Here is a 17,324-nt window from a genome sequence, read left to right as displayed (position 1 = left end):
TCAGCAGCCTCACAGGTGATGGGGAGACTGCTGTTCCCTGTGATCCCTAGTTCCCCCAGTGGTTCTGCACAGTTTCGTTCTGAGGAAGAGATGGGCTTTTCTGGGATTCCAAGTCATACCCACATTTTTCTTCTGCATTTTATTTCTTCAGGTTCCTTGCGGCTCTGGCATTGATTTCCAACTGGCACATATTCTTGTTTTCAATTTTCTGTTGACTGAAACATAAGAGAGGACAACTTGCACTTCCCTGCTGCTGCTCAGAAGTGTAGCCATAAGTAGGCACTGGATTCTTACCATCCTCTGGTCCCTGAGGCTACTCCGTGGGAAAGGCTCTGTGCCCAGCCTGAATGAGTGGCAGTTTTGTTTCTCACTTTCCTTTGAATAGGGGCATAACAGAGATGTCTTTTTATTTCTAAAAATTGCAGTTATTCTGGGTTTTTTTTGGTCTTTAACCTGTGGCCCAAGCAGCTAGTACTAGCTAGCTCAGCCCTAGCAGAAAGAGAGGGAAGCAGTTCTTGGACAACTGGGTCGTATTTTTTCCAAAAGCACAAGTAAATGTACTTTGCACAAAGGACATGATTTTTTTTTTCTGGTGTTACCAGTCCAGGATTTAATACTTGCCTTGATCTCTTGTCTTTGGCACATGCAACAAACTTAAGCAACCCTTTCTACATTGCTATCCATCTAACACTGATATAAAAGATGGAAATAATGATGTCCATGTTTTCCTTAAAAATTATTTTACAATACCTTAATATTTGCCATTCTGTTGCCTTCAACACAAATTCTGTCTCCTTTTAAAGGCTTCTTTTTACATTAATAAAAAGTCTGGGAATATGTCACCCTAAACACTTGCTAAAAGCCTTAAGCACCCTCTATAGTCTCATCCTACAACAGCTCTGGCAATCAGCGATCCATGTTTTGGCTGGGACCAGACAGGTTTGGGGATTTTTTTCAAGAAATCAGATTGGCTTGAACATTGTGTGGCTTAAGTCTTGGCTCCACTGCATTTCTGTCAAGTGCTTTACAAGTGTGTCTGTCTTTCCCAAGTCTTCCCTAATTTGTATTCTATTTGCTTAAGAATTTTCCTACCCCAGGAAGTCAGAGCAGCCACCAGCCAGTCTACCCTCCTGCCTCCAGCAGCACATTTTGCCAAAGTGTTCAGGGATCCTGCATACTTTTTCACAGTGTGTGTTGGAGGGCCTCTCACTATACATATTTCAGTAATGTGAAGAATATCTTAACATAGATGAATGCAGAGAAGTGCAATTTCCCCAGAGCCTGGCTGCCCTCTTCCCCTCACCCTGTCGGTGTTCATACTCCTTTTAAGGCCCTATGCAGTCAGCCATACAGGGAAACAAAAAGATACAACCTGTACCTGTCAATCCTGGAGCTATTTTTGTGGCCCTTTATTTTCATGCCTCTAGGAAAGCATCACTGAACACCTCCAAGGGGTGGTGGTGCTGTCAGACATGCTCCGTTCAGCACTCTCCTCCTGTCACTTCCTACTGAACCTCTGACCCCAGCTGATACACCTGGGCCTTGTTATTCTCCAATTCAATGAGATCTCACTGTTTTCAGGCCAGACGTTAGCTCATCGTTCCACGGTAATTCAGTGATGATGATGAAATACAGCAATTGTGAAGAGAAAAGGTAGCAGGGAGGTGTGTTCCTTCCCCTTGGCATGCCCTGCCAAATTCTGGCAGCTGGCAGCTTAGTGGCACCCTGGACTGGAGCTTGTGTCTGAATTATGATGTTTAATAGGCAACAACAGGCCCGTGTTAACAAATCCATCTGTTTTGGTCGCACGGCGAGGGCGGAGCGTATGGGCGTGGCTATGAGTTGCTATTCTATACCAGCCACATCATTCCTGGGGGCAGGGCTTCAGGGTGAAGCACACCCCTGGAAGTGTGTCATTTTGTTTCCCTCTCTTCCTCTGAGAGGTTGCAGGGGTCAGCCCCTATAGACGCTGCCCTCTCTCATCGCTGCCCGTGTCTTCCTGGTTCTCGGAGAACGCAGCTCCGAAAACAACAAACGCTGTTGGGTGGCAAATGTGTCCATCTTGTCTTTGTTCTCGTGGCCATGAGGAACTATGTTAAGTAAACACCTTTTTGTGGGTAAAGCACCTTCTCTTTTTATATACTTTTGTTATAAATATTGCTGCTGTTATGGTCCATTCTTATTCCATTGCTGCTTGCTTTCAGTAATTGTTATCTCAGCCTAAGCTCTCTGCCTTTGTTCCTCTCTTACCAGAAGGGGTGGAAAGGGGAGTGGCTCATTTGGACCTTCATTTGGCTGGTGTTAAACCAGCACGCCATTCAGTCCTTTTTAAAACAATTTTATATTTTTGGCTTCTAAAATAGATTGTAGTGTTTGGTTACAGAGTTATGTTGTGTGGCTTGTGAAAAATAACTTCCTTCTGCTTGTATTAATGCAGCTGCATGACCATTACAATGGTGCCCTCTTATCAAGTGTGGCAATGGATACAGCACTCTTTAACCAAGAGTCATCCAGCAGGTCAACAGAGCTGATCTTTCACCTCTGCTCAGAACTGGTGATGCCACACCTGGAAGGCTGTGTCCAGTTCTGGGCTCCACAGTACAAGGGAGACATGGGCAGACTGGAAAGAGTCGAATGAAGGGTCATTAAGATGTTTAAGGGAGTGGAGCATTGTGACATATAGAAGACATGTGAGAACTGGGGCTGTACAACCTGGAGAAGGCTCAGGGGAAACTCATCAAACCTGATGGAAGTGTACAGAAGACAGAGTCTTCTGGGGAGTTCATGGTAATAAGTCAGGAGGCAATGGTTACAAGCCAGAACATGGGACGTTCATCATGAGAGTGGTCAAACACTGGACCATATTGCACAGCAAAGCTGTGGAGTCTCCATCCTTGGAGGTTTCAACACTTAGCTGGGAAACTCCCTGAGCAACATAGTCTGTTTGGACCTACTTTGACCAAGGGCTTGGACTTGATGACATTTAGAAATCCCTTCCAACCGAAACTATTGTGATTCTATGAATGATCATTTTCTTCTCAAGTCTTTAACTATGTTCATGATTCCAGGAGTTCTTGGTTGTTTAACTGCTCCTCCTGTGGAAGTCACTTGGTACCTTCCTGCCCATTTTTGTATCATTTCTAGTTCTCCTTCTCTGAGATGGGTGATGTGCAGCCAACAGTGTATTAGTCCTGGAAAAACATGAACCCCTTTTCCCTCAGATTTTGAGCTGGTGTTGTTCTCTTTTTGGTACTGGTACTACCTGTTTATGATCAGTTTCAGGATACGTGGCTCACATTAAAAAAGACATGAAAATCTACAGAACATATCCAGGAACTCCTCCTTGAACATGACAACAGCCTATTTTTGGCAGAACTTACAGCGCATTAACCACCATTCTTCAGTTTTTACCTCACAACTTCAAGAGGATGTGCAAATATGCTGCATGGAGATATCCATGTACAACTTTTTGGTGCTTTCCAACTCTGAATACTTCCACCATCTTCTTTCACTTTTCAGGAAAAGCTGCATATCAAAGCCATTACACATTTGCACACTTGTAGGACTTAAAAAGCACAATTCCCTGTCTCAAACACTGTCAAGGCCACAGAAGGAACTTGTCATAAGATAAGCCACCAAAGTGGGAACTTGAGATAATCACAGAAAGAAGGAATTTGTGACAAGAGAGCACTAATTTCAGGCCTGGCAGAGGTGAGAGCTGTTCAGCACAGCCTGGTTAATGCATCTGAACAAAATTTCTGACTGTGGCAAACTGTGGGGAAGGAGGAAACTGCTCATACACATATCACCAAACAAAGATCACCCCAGGTTATGGGAATGGCATCTGAGACCACTTCATGGATACCCAGCACTTGGACTGTATAAAGGTGATACCCCCAGAAGAACAGCTCCAGGAAGAAGGATCGATGGGATGTTGCTGGACCCATGGGTGGTGACTATCTTCTGCTTGTTCTCTCCATCCCCCTCTTTCTCACTCTATCTCTCTCCTCTCTCCTCTCTCTTCTATTTCTTTCTATCTCTCTGTCTCACATTTATTGTTAAAAAAAATCCGTGTCATTGACTTATATGGTCTCTTTTGCACCTTATTCAGGCAGAGGCATCTCTCACTAACTGGATGTTAACAACAATGGCAGTCATCAAGTACTGAGTTAGGCTGGGTGTCCACACTTGTTTCACCACTCAGAGGAACCATGACATGTTCTCTGTCCTGTAAAGTCGTTCTACTAGACATGGTCTTAAGTGTCCCATGAGCTCCCCATACATCTTACTGTGTTTCCTTTTCCCCCACATATATATAGGACACTAAGGGCAGAATATAACTCAAGGCTATGACATTGAAATGCAGATACTTGCATGAATGTGTTCCCAGGCACAGTAAATGTCTAAGTACCCAGAGGGACATTGAAGGGCTCGACAGAGTGGCCTGCTCATGAGTGTTGAATGCCATTTGGGAACTCCTGACATAGCCCACACAGTGCATCCAAAAGCTGCTTCTCTGGAGTGAGACGTCACTGAAAGCTTGTGTTATTTTGAACAGCCTCATGCAGATGGACCAGATGCCCTGAGGCATCTCAAGATATTGCTCAGTACTCGTGTGTTGCCTACTATCTCTGGCTTTCTGGCTACATTGACTGTTACTAGTGGCTTGTTCAATTTTTCCACAGACAGGCACCAAGGGATGCTGGAGACTCATTGGCTTTGACTGCCAGTCCAGAGAGAATGCCTAGTGAGAAAATGCCACTGTCCTGATGCATGAAGCATAGACAAATACCTGCTATTTCTTTCAGCTTTTCAAGAGTTAGAGTTGGAGGAAAGTTTTTGTGCACATACTTATTTAAATCCTTCTGATACCATGCATCAATGAAGAATTATGTCTTTTTACATATATTCAGCATTATATTTCTGATTCTTCAGCTCTGAGGTCTCCAGAGTAATGAAACCATCCTCTTTTCTTACTTTTGCCTTACATAAGAATAACGTTCTTAAATAGGAATCATGTGGCGGATGTTCCTTCCAGGTTTGTCCTGTACTCTGCTAGCAGATCCCTTCTTCCCTGGAAAACATCCCCACATGTCTTTGTGTCTCTGGTTCCCAGCTTCTCAAATGAGGGCATGCTTTTTAAGAGACCCAGGGACAGACATGTTTCCATCAGAGGAATGAAGACATTTCCCTTGTGTGTAAGCCTTTTTCTAACTGTTTTTTCACCTGCAGCTTCCATCCCACTTCAGAGATGCTTGACTTCTCAACTTCCATCCTGAACTTTAGCCATTTGCCTTCTATTCCCTGTATTTCTTTTAACATTAGTATCACTGCTTTTAACACCATGTTGGTTTATTCACCTCTACTCAGTTAAAAATGAATAAAAACTCCATTTGCTTTCAGGCTCCATCTCCCTTCATTGTGTCTGTTGTAGAAAGGTTTTCAGTGACATTGATGGTGGGGATTTTTTTCCATATAGGCTGTGCACCCTTATAGAGGCTGTCTGTAAAGTCTCACTGAGAAATATACTCTACCATAATTCTTGCGTTACTTTCCAAAGGTCAGACCTTGTCATATCTTGTGGTGTTGGCTAAAGGAGATCTAGTTTCTGACACTGACTTCTGAAGGTTCCAGCTTCAAGATTTGCTTCCTTTTTATTAATGTCTCTGACTCTTGGCTGTCAAAGAGGTAGCACTTTGTGGAGGCCTCATACCAGACTGCACTTCAATTTTACTTAGAAAAATCTAAGCTTTTTCTGTTGAGGATTAACCCTGTATCTTGCTGGAATTTTGCTTTAAATCTTTTGTTCCAGTTCCCCATCCTGATGTCTCTGCTCAGGAATATAAATTGCTAAAATTATAAGATGTGAGACATAATCACAAATCTGAAACAAAGTCTGTTTTGTACTCTGGAAGCAAATCTGACACTTCATTTCATCACTATTCCTCTTTTTTTATGCAGTAACATGATTTCATTATCAGTCTAAGTTAATTGCAAGCTATTAAAAGCAGAAAATGCTTCAGAGCAAAAGTCACAATTGTAGTCTTTTAGTCTCAGCCTCTGTAGTCTTTTTCTGCATCAGTCACCAAATCAAACCTTCTCCAGTTGTTTTCCACATTTCTGGAGAATTTCACCATAATTTTTTTTTAATCTGTTCATTCTTCTTCTGGGAAATTTTCTTAGTTAATTTTGGTTTTGTACACACAAAACACCAGTTTTGTTTTAAGCTGCAGAAGACAGCAGAACATTTTCATCTGGTATTTAAGCTTTGTCTGATCATGATTTCAGCTCATGAACCTCTGCCTAACGAAGGACCTGGCCCTGACCGGCACTTGCCAGCATCTGCTGAGGTTCCACACTGCCTTCCTCCCTGCTGCTCCTGGAACGGGGATAATAACAGACCAATACAACCACGGATGTTTAGGAGACCGCAGGAAGACAATTTATAGACTTAATATCTTACCTCCAGGGTTACAGATCATCGCACATCTGCTCTGTTGCCATAAGCATTACTTCTTCTGCCTTCCCTTAATGTAATGGATCTTTTCTGCTAAATGAGTCCATCAGTTTATGCCAGGAGAAAAATGCCTTTCTCCCTCTATGACTGTGAGTGCTGTGGAGCCCAAAAACTGGTACAAAGCAAGAATTCAGCAGTGTACAGGGAAAGGTAAATAAGGCACGTGTATGACATGAAGTGATGAGCAGCCTCCTTCTCAGCATTCAGGCTGTAATTTATTTGTAGCAGGGAAATGAAAAGGATAAGCTTTGAATTCAAAGAAAACCCCACCTTATGTCACCATTTCTTCTTCAGTTATAGGTTTCAGTTTAATGTATCCCTGTTGGTGACCAAGTCAAGGAGCAAAGACACAGCTCGCTCCCACTTTAAGCTGCAGACCTTATTTTACCAGTGGGAAATAAGGCTTTTGCAATCTATTATGGGAAGCAAAATTGCTTCATCCTCAGGAATCTAAGTATTTCACGAGCTAGCAATAGGGAGCCCATACAAAGCTATAATTTGCAATCTGAATCTAATTTCAAACTTCATCTCACCAAAAATGAAAATTAATGTATGAAGGGACTCCTTGTATCACAAGTACTCTCTTTCTGAATTCTATTACCTTCTAAGTTAATCCATAATTTAGCTTTTTTAAACAAATTAAATTGAAATTGATGGATGCTTTAAAGTTTATAGTTTAATTTCTTTGTGTACTGTATCTTAACAAATTACCATCAGCTTCGGATAAAACCAAGTGTACATAATATAAAATAATCTTGTCAGGAAGCCTACTTGCCTGGGCTGCAGAGTTTTCAAATCTTCTTAGCATAAAGGAGAACTTTTAATAGACCATATCCAAGTGTGTTGAGACCATGCAGTCCTGCAAATCTCCTGGAAATAGATGGTAGGGACGAATAATCACCATCCTAGACATGGCTTAAACCTCTAATTCAATGCATACATAATAAATATCCTTCTGATCTGAAGAACACTGCATTGAAGAAGACAGGCTAGACACAGCTTGTCTTAACAGGAGTGACAAGAGTGATTTTGAGGCACCAGAACCACGTTTCCCAAATCGTGACAGGACGGACAGCCATGCTTCTATGCAGATGGGAGTCTTTCGAATGTCATGTTTACAAAAGACTTAAGACTACATTGGCTTGATAGGTTCAATGAACCCATGTACAGGGGGATTTCTGTTACCAGCTAGAGCCTGTATGGGCTGTGCCAAGGCAGGGACCCTCTTGTACAGCAGGCCCACAGGCTGCGGTCACCTCACTGGAGACCTGGAAACAGATCCAAGCACAGGAAATGGTTGCATGTCAACACACCTGGGCAAGGAGTGAAGGCATGCCCTGCAGAAAGGGCAACCCCAACCATCTCTGATTGCCAAAGGACCAGCTGTTATTCACTTGCAAATCAGCCATGACATTTTTCATGTCAGCCAGCAGCCGCATTCTACCTTTTTAACTTAAAAAAAAATACACATTTACACTTCAACTGTTCCAAGAGTAAGCTCATGTAAATGCTAAGGAAAGTAAATAAATGATCTTAAGTAGTTTCTTGACAAGGTCTTTCACACTTTCTAGCAGACACTTGGGCATCTGATCACACTCATGCCAGGGATATGTACTTTTCTGTCCCTGTGAAAGATTCCTTGAATGTGCACCAAGTGTCAGACACCATGGAAAGCTCTGCCCATGGGTGCTCATGGAAGATATACCAGCCCCCAGCAACAAAGACCTCTGAGAGCCTGCTGGCAGTAGGCAGGGTGTGCTCTTTCCATGCTGTCATGCTCTGCCTGCCAGCAGCTCAGCGGAGCTGGCCAAGGGATGGGGGGCACTTACACCAGCTCTGGTACGCACCAGTACACTCCTTGGGGATGTCTGAGATAGGGAAGGCAGAAATGCAAAGAAATACTCAGAATTATCCAGCAGCCCTAATTCAGTCCCTGACACATACATATTCCCTAAATTTGGGGACCTGGCATTGAAACCTTATTATCGAGTGTAATTTCTTACCTGCAACAAAGATAATGCAGCTTCCTTGTCTTACATTTCCGTAGGAATTTCAGTGAGCACTGATTTTCTCAGGTTTGTTTTGTTTTGCTGTTACTTAGGTGCTTTCACTTTTCAGGTAGGAAAAACAGTCTGTCTAACACAGATTAATGAGTCTATGTCTCTGTAGAGGAGGAATGATCACATGAAGCATGAGTTATTGTTTTATTATTGCTTCCAAAAGGTCAGGTGGTACTTTTTTTTCTGACTTGCATTACCAATTGCTTCAGCTCAACTTGTAAGGACTGAAGAGCTCACAGAGTTCAATACCACGTTCTCACTCTTCATTCCCATAACAGAGCTCTCAGACCTTTGCCAGCAGAGTAACAACATGGTCCAGTATAAACCAGGATAGACAAATGCAAATGATATATAAAAGTCATGGTATATACTAATGGTAAAGAAACTGATTATTGAGGAGTAAACCAAACTGACCTAAGTAATTTTCCAGAATTCTTTATGGACAACATGTGTCCATAATGACTGGACAACATGTGATGTTCTTAAAGAAAGAGAAGAAGCCATGTGATCAGATAGCAGGAATTTTTAAGAAAAAATTTTCTCTTGGAAAGCCATGGAAGCTCCAGCTGGCATGACATCTACTGGGGCCTTCAGATGCCATTTACTTAGAGTGATCATAAGTAGAGCAGATCTACTATTTTGAACATCATATTTTTATGTGAACGTGTAGACAATTGTATAGTAGATTGCCCTTGTCTATTTTATGAACAACATTTTTATTGCACCATTAACAAACATTTTTCAGAAGCAAAGGAAAGAATGTGCAAACATACCTGCTGCACTTTCTTATTTATGCACATGTATTATTGCTGAATAATGCATGTTATTTGGCAATGGAAAGTTATTCTTGTGCCTATTGACATTAGCATTGCTGTTTCTGCAGTCAGTCAGATTTCTCATACATATTCATTACCTTGCCTGCAGACCTTACACAGACCGAGGTAAGCAATCACCATTCAGTATTTCATTGTGTGAAATGGCAATAAAGAGTCTTGCAGCACCCACTGCCTTTGCAGCCTCTGGCTCAGTCATTTAAACACTGCTGTTTTAAACATGTTTCCCAGAGGCATAAAGTCTGGAGAAAGCATGTCCAGGAGCAGAAGTTCATCTCTGAAGCTGGGGGTGAAGTGGTACAGGTCAGTCGGAGCCCATCCATACATGTTCCTTCCTTCCCCTGGGGGGCAGCAGAATATTGCTGTTAAGGGCAGTTCACTTGATGCTAAACCCTTGGGACTAACATGCTGAATTTTCCTGGCATGTACTCCTGCCATCCTGGAAATAATCTGTGGTGCTGCTGGATGGGAAGAACATTACCAGGGGAGGAGGTTGAAATAAGAGACTTCTACTGAAAGCATTAACTGAGACAAATTTGTAACCTGAGACAAATTTGTTACCTTCATTGTAATTTGCCCCTCACACCCCTTAAATTCTACATCAGCTCTAGGAAGGGTCACATCTGGGATACTGAATTGACTTATAGAAGGTGTTACTTTGGCAGGGATGGCAGATAAATTCTGCCTTGTCACAAAGGCAGATCTGGACCTACAGACACTCCAAGAAGTCTCTGCATCCTCTTTGTGCTACAAAATTGGTTTGTCCTTTCATAGGCAGGTGCAGTGCAGGTTGTGCTGCTTATCCCAGGATTCCCAAAGCATCAGATACTCCATCTGGTTGTTGGAGTTTTGGGATCAGCATGAATGTTATTCTCACAGAGCACTTATGGCTCAAGCTGTTCAGCACAGGTTTTCCACACTGCTTTGCCAATGTCTTTCTCTTTATTCACCTGATCTACAAGCACCACCCTTTAAAGAAAAGTGTGTCCATACTTTTCTCCTCCCATATTATGCTGAAGTGTTCAGAAACAATGGCAGTCTCCTAAAGCAGTTACACTACCTGGCAAACGACTAAAATTTTGAAAATGCTATACGTTTAAAAATGTCTTTATTATTTATCCTTTTTGGGACCATATTTTGTTTTATAATAAAGAGCCAACCAAACCAGAGGTACTTTCATATGCACTGTCACAAACCCTACAACAGGCTGCGAGCATAGCTCTTATCTTCAGCTGCTGCCCCTTTGCTCAGGCTGTAGCCTAACTCTGCCCATCGCAGTGGCAGGTATTTCAGCACTAAACAGCAGGCCTTAAGAAAATGAAGGTGAGCACATTTCACATAGTTTTTCCAGTCAGAGTGACCTCAAGAGTGTTGGTGGCAAGCTGGCAGCTTAGAAGTGAAGAACACCATATCCCATTATCAGTCTCACCACATCCTCTCTTTCAAGCACTGTTGAAGAAGCCCAAGGCAATTGAGTAGATATTGAATCACTTCTGTTAAAGTTGGGCTTCCTAAAACTGACTGTGGTTTATTAAAAAAAAAAATAGCACTGGAAGAGATTTAAAGAAAGCATAAATCGTATTACCTTGGAAAGTACTGGGAAGGGAGTGTTGAGGTCCAGCAAGGGCATACAGTGTAATGTATTAAATATGGTATCCTACCACAGGTAGGGTTTCCTTTGGCTGTAGGAGATATGATGAAAAACAGGGCTAAGAGAAGGTTAAGAGGCTCTGGATTCTCAATTACTTTGTAACAAAAGTGTCTTGGGATGATTTATGAGAGATTCAGGACTTTTATTTCTTCTGGGAAATGATTTTTTTTATGGGAAACTATTCAGAATGCCATAAACCCCTGTTTTTTTTCCGACTAAATATATTTTGTACCTCCAGGTATCATGTGGCAAAATTAATAATAAAAATAGTAATAATAATAATAACAACAACAACCGGCCAGATGAAAAGCCTCATTTCTGTTGGATAAAATATCCACAGGAGAGGCCTCTTAGCAATGTGTGGTGGTTCAGGAAGGCAGCAAATGGCCTCTGCATGTGGGGATGCTCTGCCATGAGAGATATCCTGCATGCCCAGAGGCTGCAGTGCCTGCCTGGCTCCCCAGGGCAGCAGAACTCCACACAAGAGCAGGTTGCTCTCCATACATCTTCATCTCCCCAGGATGAAGGTAACTATTCACAGCAGTCATGTGCTATAGCCCAAGAGGATGATATAACAACGTGACAGTCATTAGCCTTACCCTGCTTTGAAAAGCAACTCTATACAATAACCATATACACAGCCCATTTTAAGGGTCATCAATGCTTCCTGGAGTGTTAAAACTACTTTTGTTTTTTACCGTTTCATTCCTGTTACCCCAAAACAGCCGGCATCACGATGGGATATTAGCCGGGTGCTTTTCATTGTGAAACATCATCAACTGAGTCATTTACTGAATCCTAACATTTTTGCATCTGGGCTGCAGGAAAACAGATGCACACAAGTGACTCTGAGGACTGAAGTGACTCACAGCACTTTATGACTAGAGGTGGCATGTGAGAAGGAAAGATGGCAGCTTGAACCACAGAGCCCATTGTGAGCCCGCAGGGCTGGTAACTTTTTATTTGTAACCAGAGCACATCTCTTATGGAAGCTGCTGAATGATGGTAAACTCTAATGCTGTGTGCCACTTTCTTACAGAGGCATTTCACCCTGCGTAAGGGCATCATAAGTGGAATATAATTTCTTAGATGTGCAGCATGGCTCTTGACTCTAATATTGTCTTTTCTGTATATCAGTGGGAGTTCTCAGCATATGAAAGAATAGTACCAGAAGCAAAATGTCATTTGCAGGTTGGGAGTGTAAATTTTGCTCTAGGACTGATTAGAAATGAAATTTAAAAGATCCAGAGATTTACTGGTTCAGCCTACAGTCAAACTCAATGCTGCAGTGCCAAAAAGAGTCAACTACTCTCAGCCATTTGCTTATCCTCTTAGAGCACCAAAATCAATCCCTGAAATGAAGTAAACATAGCTGCATTGATCTGGCAATGACCTAATTTTTGAAAGTCACTAAGAGGCTATAACATTATTTTCATAAGATACAGCACTTGTTGGACTGCTGACATGCAGGCAGTGGGAGGGTTAAGTGATTGGTCTGATCAATCTCAGCACTGGAGAGCAAACAGTAGCAGGAATTCCCCAGGGTGCAGAAGAGAGACAAGATCATTAAAAAAACCCCAAGCACTGTTCAATTAAATGTGACAGTCTTGATAGTGGCATGATTTTTCTGGATAATTTTGACATCAGAACAAAAAGATGTATTGCTTTCCACTTCTTGCAGAAAGCTTAAAAAAACAGAGCCCTCTTCGTTTGGACAGCCTGTTAATTTGCCCTTGGCAGCTCTCCTGAACTGAGACTCACTGAGCCTGATGCGGGCAAACGTATGTCAGGTGACCCTGTTGGATTTGCTCTGTACCATGGGAGAGGTGTGCCCAACTGCCAGGGACACCTGCACACTTACACTGAGGATCCTGCATGAACACAAGGGCTGATGTCACCTCCTAGCAGTCACTAGGGATGCAGAATGTGGTGGCCTGAGACCCTTTGGGCGTCCTCAGGACATCCATGCACACCCAGCAGATGCAGCACAGGACTTACAAGAGGTCCCAAGGAGAAGGGGAGGGAAAGCTTAAGGCACACACATGGTGCTAAATGTTTATGCTCAACCAACTGAAGAGAGCAGTAAATGTTCTTCTGCAAAGCCCCCAGAGAGTCCTGCTGTCTGTTCCTGGGTGTTCACAGAAATGCTTGTGGTAAAAGTAGGTACTCCTTGAGGCAAAGAGCGGGAATAACTCTGTAACACAGTGGCTAGGACACTCACAGAAATGCCAGCCCCTGCTAGATAGTCATCTAGGTGTGGACAGAAACCTGGTGTCTCCAGGTAAGTTTCCCACTTTACCTCTTACATACTTTACAGATTAATGTGGATTTGTATTTCCTCTCACTCTCCCCGCTTTCTTTTTTTTCCATTCTCTCAGCCTTTTCCCTCTATTCACACATTTATTTTCCCTCTCCCTTTCAGCAGCTCTTTCTTGGAAAGGGTGGTTCAGGCAATCAGCACAGTAGTCCCAGGTGTGAATCCAGGTTGGAGACTACTGTTGAGGCTCAGAGTGACAAAGCCAAAGATACACATGCACTTTTCTTCAGCCACTTCCCTTTTAGCTGCTTCTCTGCTTGGCGTTTGGGCCTTTTCAGATTTTCTGCCCTAGATAAGGTGCCCAGAAGCTCCTTAGGTGCTGCTGGAAGAGCTGTGCATGTGTGGAGATAACACTCATGAGGCTCCTCTTCAGCTTCTAGTGCTGCTGCTTCTGCACATGGCCCAAATGTGCCCCTCCTCATTTTCAAGTCTTTACCTTTCACCAGTTCTTTTGGGTCACACAAAAGATTTTAGGGGGAGCATGTGAACCAAGTACTTAAAGAATGTAGGTGGATACTACCAAGTTGAGCAAAGCACTCAAGTTGATGAAGTTGACTCCATCCTACATCCCTAATTAAACTACAGTAGATTATGTCCCTAGAAATCAGTATTTAGCTAAGAAGCCCTTTTTAGGCTTTCCTATAGTATTCGCTATTTAGCTTTTAAAATTTCTATTTCTAAGACGAGCTCTCTGATTCACTGTTACTTCAGCTGTGTAAACAACTTCCTTCCAGTACTACAGGCTGTTGTAGCCCTCTATTACTATAACACATTTTGTGTTTTACCAGATTGGGCTTGGAGCACCCCGTTTCAGTGCCTCACCAGGGTGCCTTGGAAAATCATCCCTTCAGTTCTCTGTTTAAATAACTCCATCCCTAACAATCCAGATTTAGTAAAACACTTCTTTCCAAAGGCTTGATTCTGGCTACCCAAAATAGCTCATGCATTTTTTTTTTTGGTATTACCTTCTGCATACCTTACTCTGCCTCTTTGGAGTTGCTTTTCTGTGCTGGCTTTCTGTGTCCTGCACTAAGTTTATTCTATTTTGCCCTGGAGTCTGTGGGTCTACTTTGTAATTATAAGTCTTTGTTGTCTTTCTTTGAGTTCTTTCCAATGTAGTAATACCTCCTTATTTTTAATTGACTTGGCAGAGAAAAGATGTGAGACTCAACTGCACCACAGATTACAAGAACATTATTTTTTCAAGTTTTGCCTGAGCAAAAACAAGGTAGATTTTTTCTTAACTGGCCAAAGCTCAGATCATCTTCCAAGTCTGATCAAGAGCACTGCCTGCTCTCTGAAAAAAATTCCAAAAAATATGGAAAGTGAGGCAGCCCCAAGCTCTATAATTCCTCCTGCAAGGATGAACACAGGCTTCTGCAAGGCCATTGAAGCCAAAGGACTCTGTGCCTGTATAATCATAGAACCACAGAATGGTTTGAGTTTGGAGTAACTTTAAAGATCATGCTTCCAACCCCTTCCCACAGGCAGGGACACCTTCCACTAGGATCAGGTTGCTCAGGGCCCCATCCAACTTGGCCTTGAACACTTCCAGGGATGGGGCAGCCACAATCTCTCTGGACAACCTGTTCTAGTGTCTCAGCAGCCTGACATTAAAGAATTTCTTCTTAACATCTGATGCAAACCTACTCTCTTTCAGTTTTGGTCTCTGTCACCACATGCCCTAGTAAAAAGTGCCTCTCCTTGTAAAAAAGTAGCCCCTTTTAGGTACTGGAAGGCTGCTTTTAGGTTTCCCCAATGTGTTCTCCTCTCCAATCCTCTCCTCTCTCACAATCCCAGTTCCCTCAGCCTGTCTTTATAGGAGACGTGCTCCAGCCCTCTGATCATCTTCATGGCCCTACTCTGGACTTGCTCCAACAGCTTCACGTCCTTCTTGTGTTGGGGGCTCCAGAGCTGGACACAGTACTCCAGGTGGAATCTCATGAGTACAGAATGGGAGAGAATCACCTCCCTTGACCTGCTGGTCACATCTCTTGTGATGACACAGGATGTGTTTGGCTTTCTGGGCCACGAGCTCACGTTGCTGTATCATGTTGAACTTCTTGTCAATCAACATCTCCAAGTCCTTCTCCTCAGGGTTGCTTTCAATCCATTCTCTGCACAGCCTGAATCTGTGCTTAGGATTGCCCTGATCCAGGTGTGGGACCTTGCACTTGGCTTTGTTGAACTTCATGGTGTTCACATGGGCCACCTCTCAAGCGTGTCAAGGTCCCTCTGGATGACATCACTTCCCTCCAAAGTGTCAATTGCACCACACAGCTTGGTGTCATCAGCAAACCTGCTGAGGGTGCGCTCGATCCCACTGTCCATGTCACTTACAAAGATAAATAGTGCCTGTCTCAATACTGACCCCTGAGGAACACCACTCATCACTGCTCTCCACTTGGACATCAAGCCATTGCTTGCAACACTTTCAGTGTGACCATTCAGCCAATTCCTTCTGCACCAAATGGTCCATCAATCAAATCCACGTCTCTCCAGTTTAGAAACAAAGATATCATGCAGGACAGTGCCAAATGCTTTGCATGAGTCCAGGTAGATGGTGTCATTTGCTCTACCTTTATCCACCAGTGCTGTAACCCCATCATAAAAGGCCATCAAATGTGTCAGGCATGATTTGCCCTTAATGAAACCATGTTGGTTGTCACCAGTCACCTCCTTATTTTATTACGTGCTTTATAGCATATTTTCCAGGAGGAGCTGCTCCATGATCTTTCTGGGCACAGAAGTGATACTGCCTGATCTGTAGTTCCCTAGGTCTTTCTTTTTCTCTTTTAATAATGGGAGTCAACATCAACTCAGTTGATGTTTTCAAGTCATGAAACCTTGCCAGACCGACATGACTTCTCAAATATGTTGGACAGTGGCTTTATCTACCACTTCCTTCAGGATCTCTGGATGTGTGATGATTTCATCAGGTCCCATGGACTTCTGCACTTTCAGGTTCCTTAGATGATCTCAAACTTGATTTTCTGCAGTGGGCAGTTTTTCATTCTCCTGGCTCCCATCTTTGCCCTCTGCAACCTGGGCAGTGTGGCTGGAGCACTTGTCAGTGAAGACTGAGGGGAAAAAAGTAACTGAGTACCCCAGCCTTCTCTATATCCCAGGTAACCAAGTCTTCCATTTTCTTCTGGAGATGGCCCACAATTTCCTGGACAGATTTAATTCTATCAGGGCTTTATCTTTCCCAATCTGACCCCTGTCTGCTCAGACAATCTCTCTGTATTCCTCCAAGGCTATCTGTCCTTGTTTCCACTCCCTGATCTCTCTTTGTTTCCACCCTCTGTAGACTTCCTTTTAATGTTTGAGTCTGCCCAGGAGCACCTTTGTTCATCCATGCAGGCCTCCTGGGGGCATTGCCTCACTTCCTCTTTGTTGGTATGTATGACTCCTGACCTTGGAGGAGGTGATCCTTGAATATTGACGAGCTTTCCTGGGCACCTTCTCCCTCTAGGGCTTTATCCTATGTTACTCTACCAAGCAGATCCCTAAAGAGGGCAAAGTCTGCTCTCCAGAAGTCCAGGGTAACAAGCTTGTGCTGCACACTTCTCCTTGCCCTAAGACTTTTTAAAACTCCACCATTTCAGGGTCATTGCAGTCAAGGCTGCCATCTTCCACATTCCCACCAACCTCTTCTTGTTGTTGAGGTCCAGCTTAGTACCTCTTGTTGTTAGCTCCTCTGTCATTCAGAGAAGGAAATTATCATCAATGCATTCCAGGATCCTCCTGGACTGCGTATGTTCTGCTATGTTGACCCTCCAACAGACATCGCGGTGGTTGAAGTTTCCCCTTAGGAATTAGGAACTTGCATGTGAGGCTGCTCCTATCTGTCTACAAAGGGTTTAATTAATTAGAAATTCAAATAATTAGTGTCTAGTAAGAAACATAAGCAAAAGAGTGAATGAATTGTAATAAACTACACTTC

At 43.1% G+C, this 17,324-nt stretch overlaps 1 long non-coding RNA gene across 1 annotated transcript; it reads left to right on the top strand.

The window, feature by feature from the left end:
* Positions 1 to 1,901: 1,901 nt before the first annotated feature.
* LOC138107366 (uncharacterized) lies at positions 1,902 to 5,402 on the top strand. The gene is made up of 2 exons (XR_011149451.1): positions 1,902 to 2,117; positions 2,438 to 5,402. It is a non-coding gene; the product is annotated as an uncharacterized lncRNA (long non-coding RNA).
* Positions 5,403 to 17,324: the final 11,922 nt, after the last annotated feature.

The sequence above is a fragment of the Aphelocoma coerulescens genome, chromosome 3, assembly GCF_041296385.1.
Source record: "Aphelocoma coerulescens isolate FSJ_1873_10779 chromosome 3, UR_Acoe_1.0, whole genome shotgun sequence".
NCBI lineage: Eukaryota > Metazoa > Chordata > Aves > Passeriformes > Corvidae > Aphelocoma > Aphelocoma coerulescens.
This window is presented reverse-complemented; position numbering and strand designations above follow the sequence as displayed.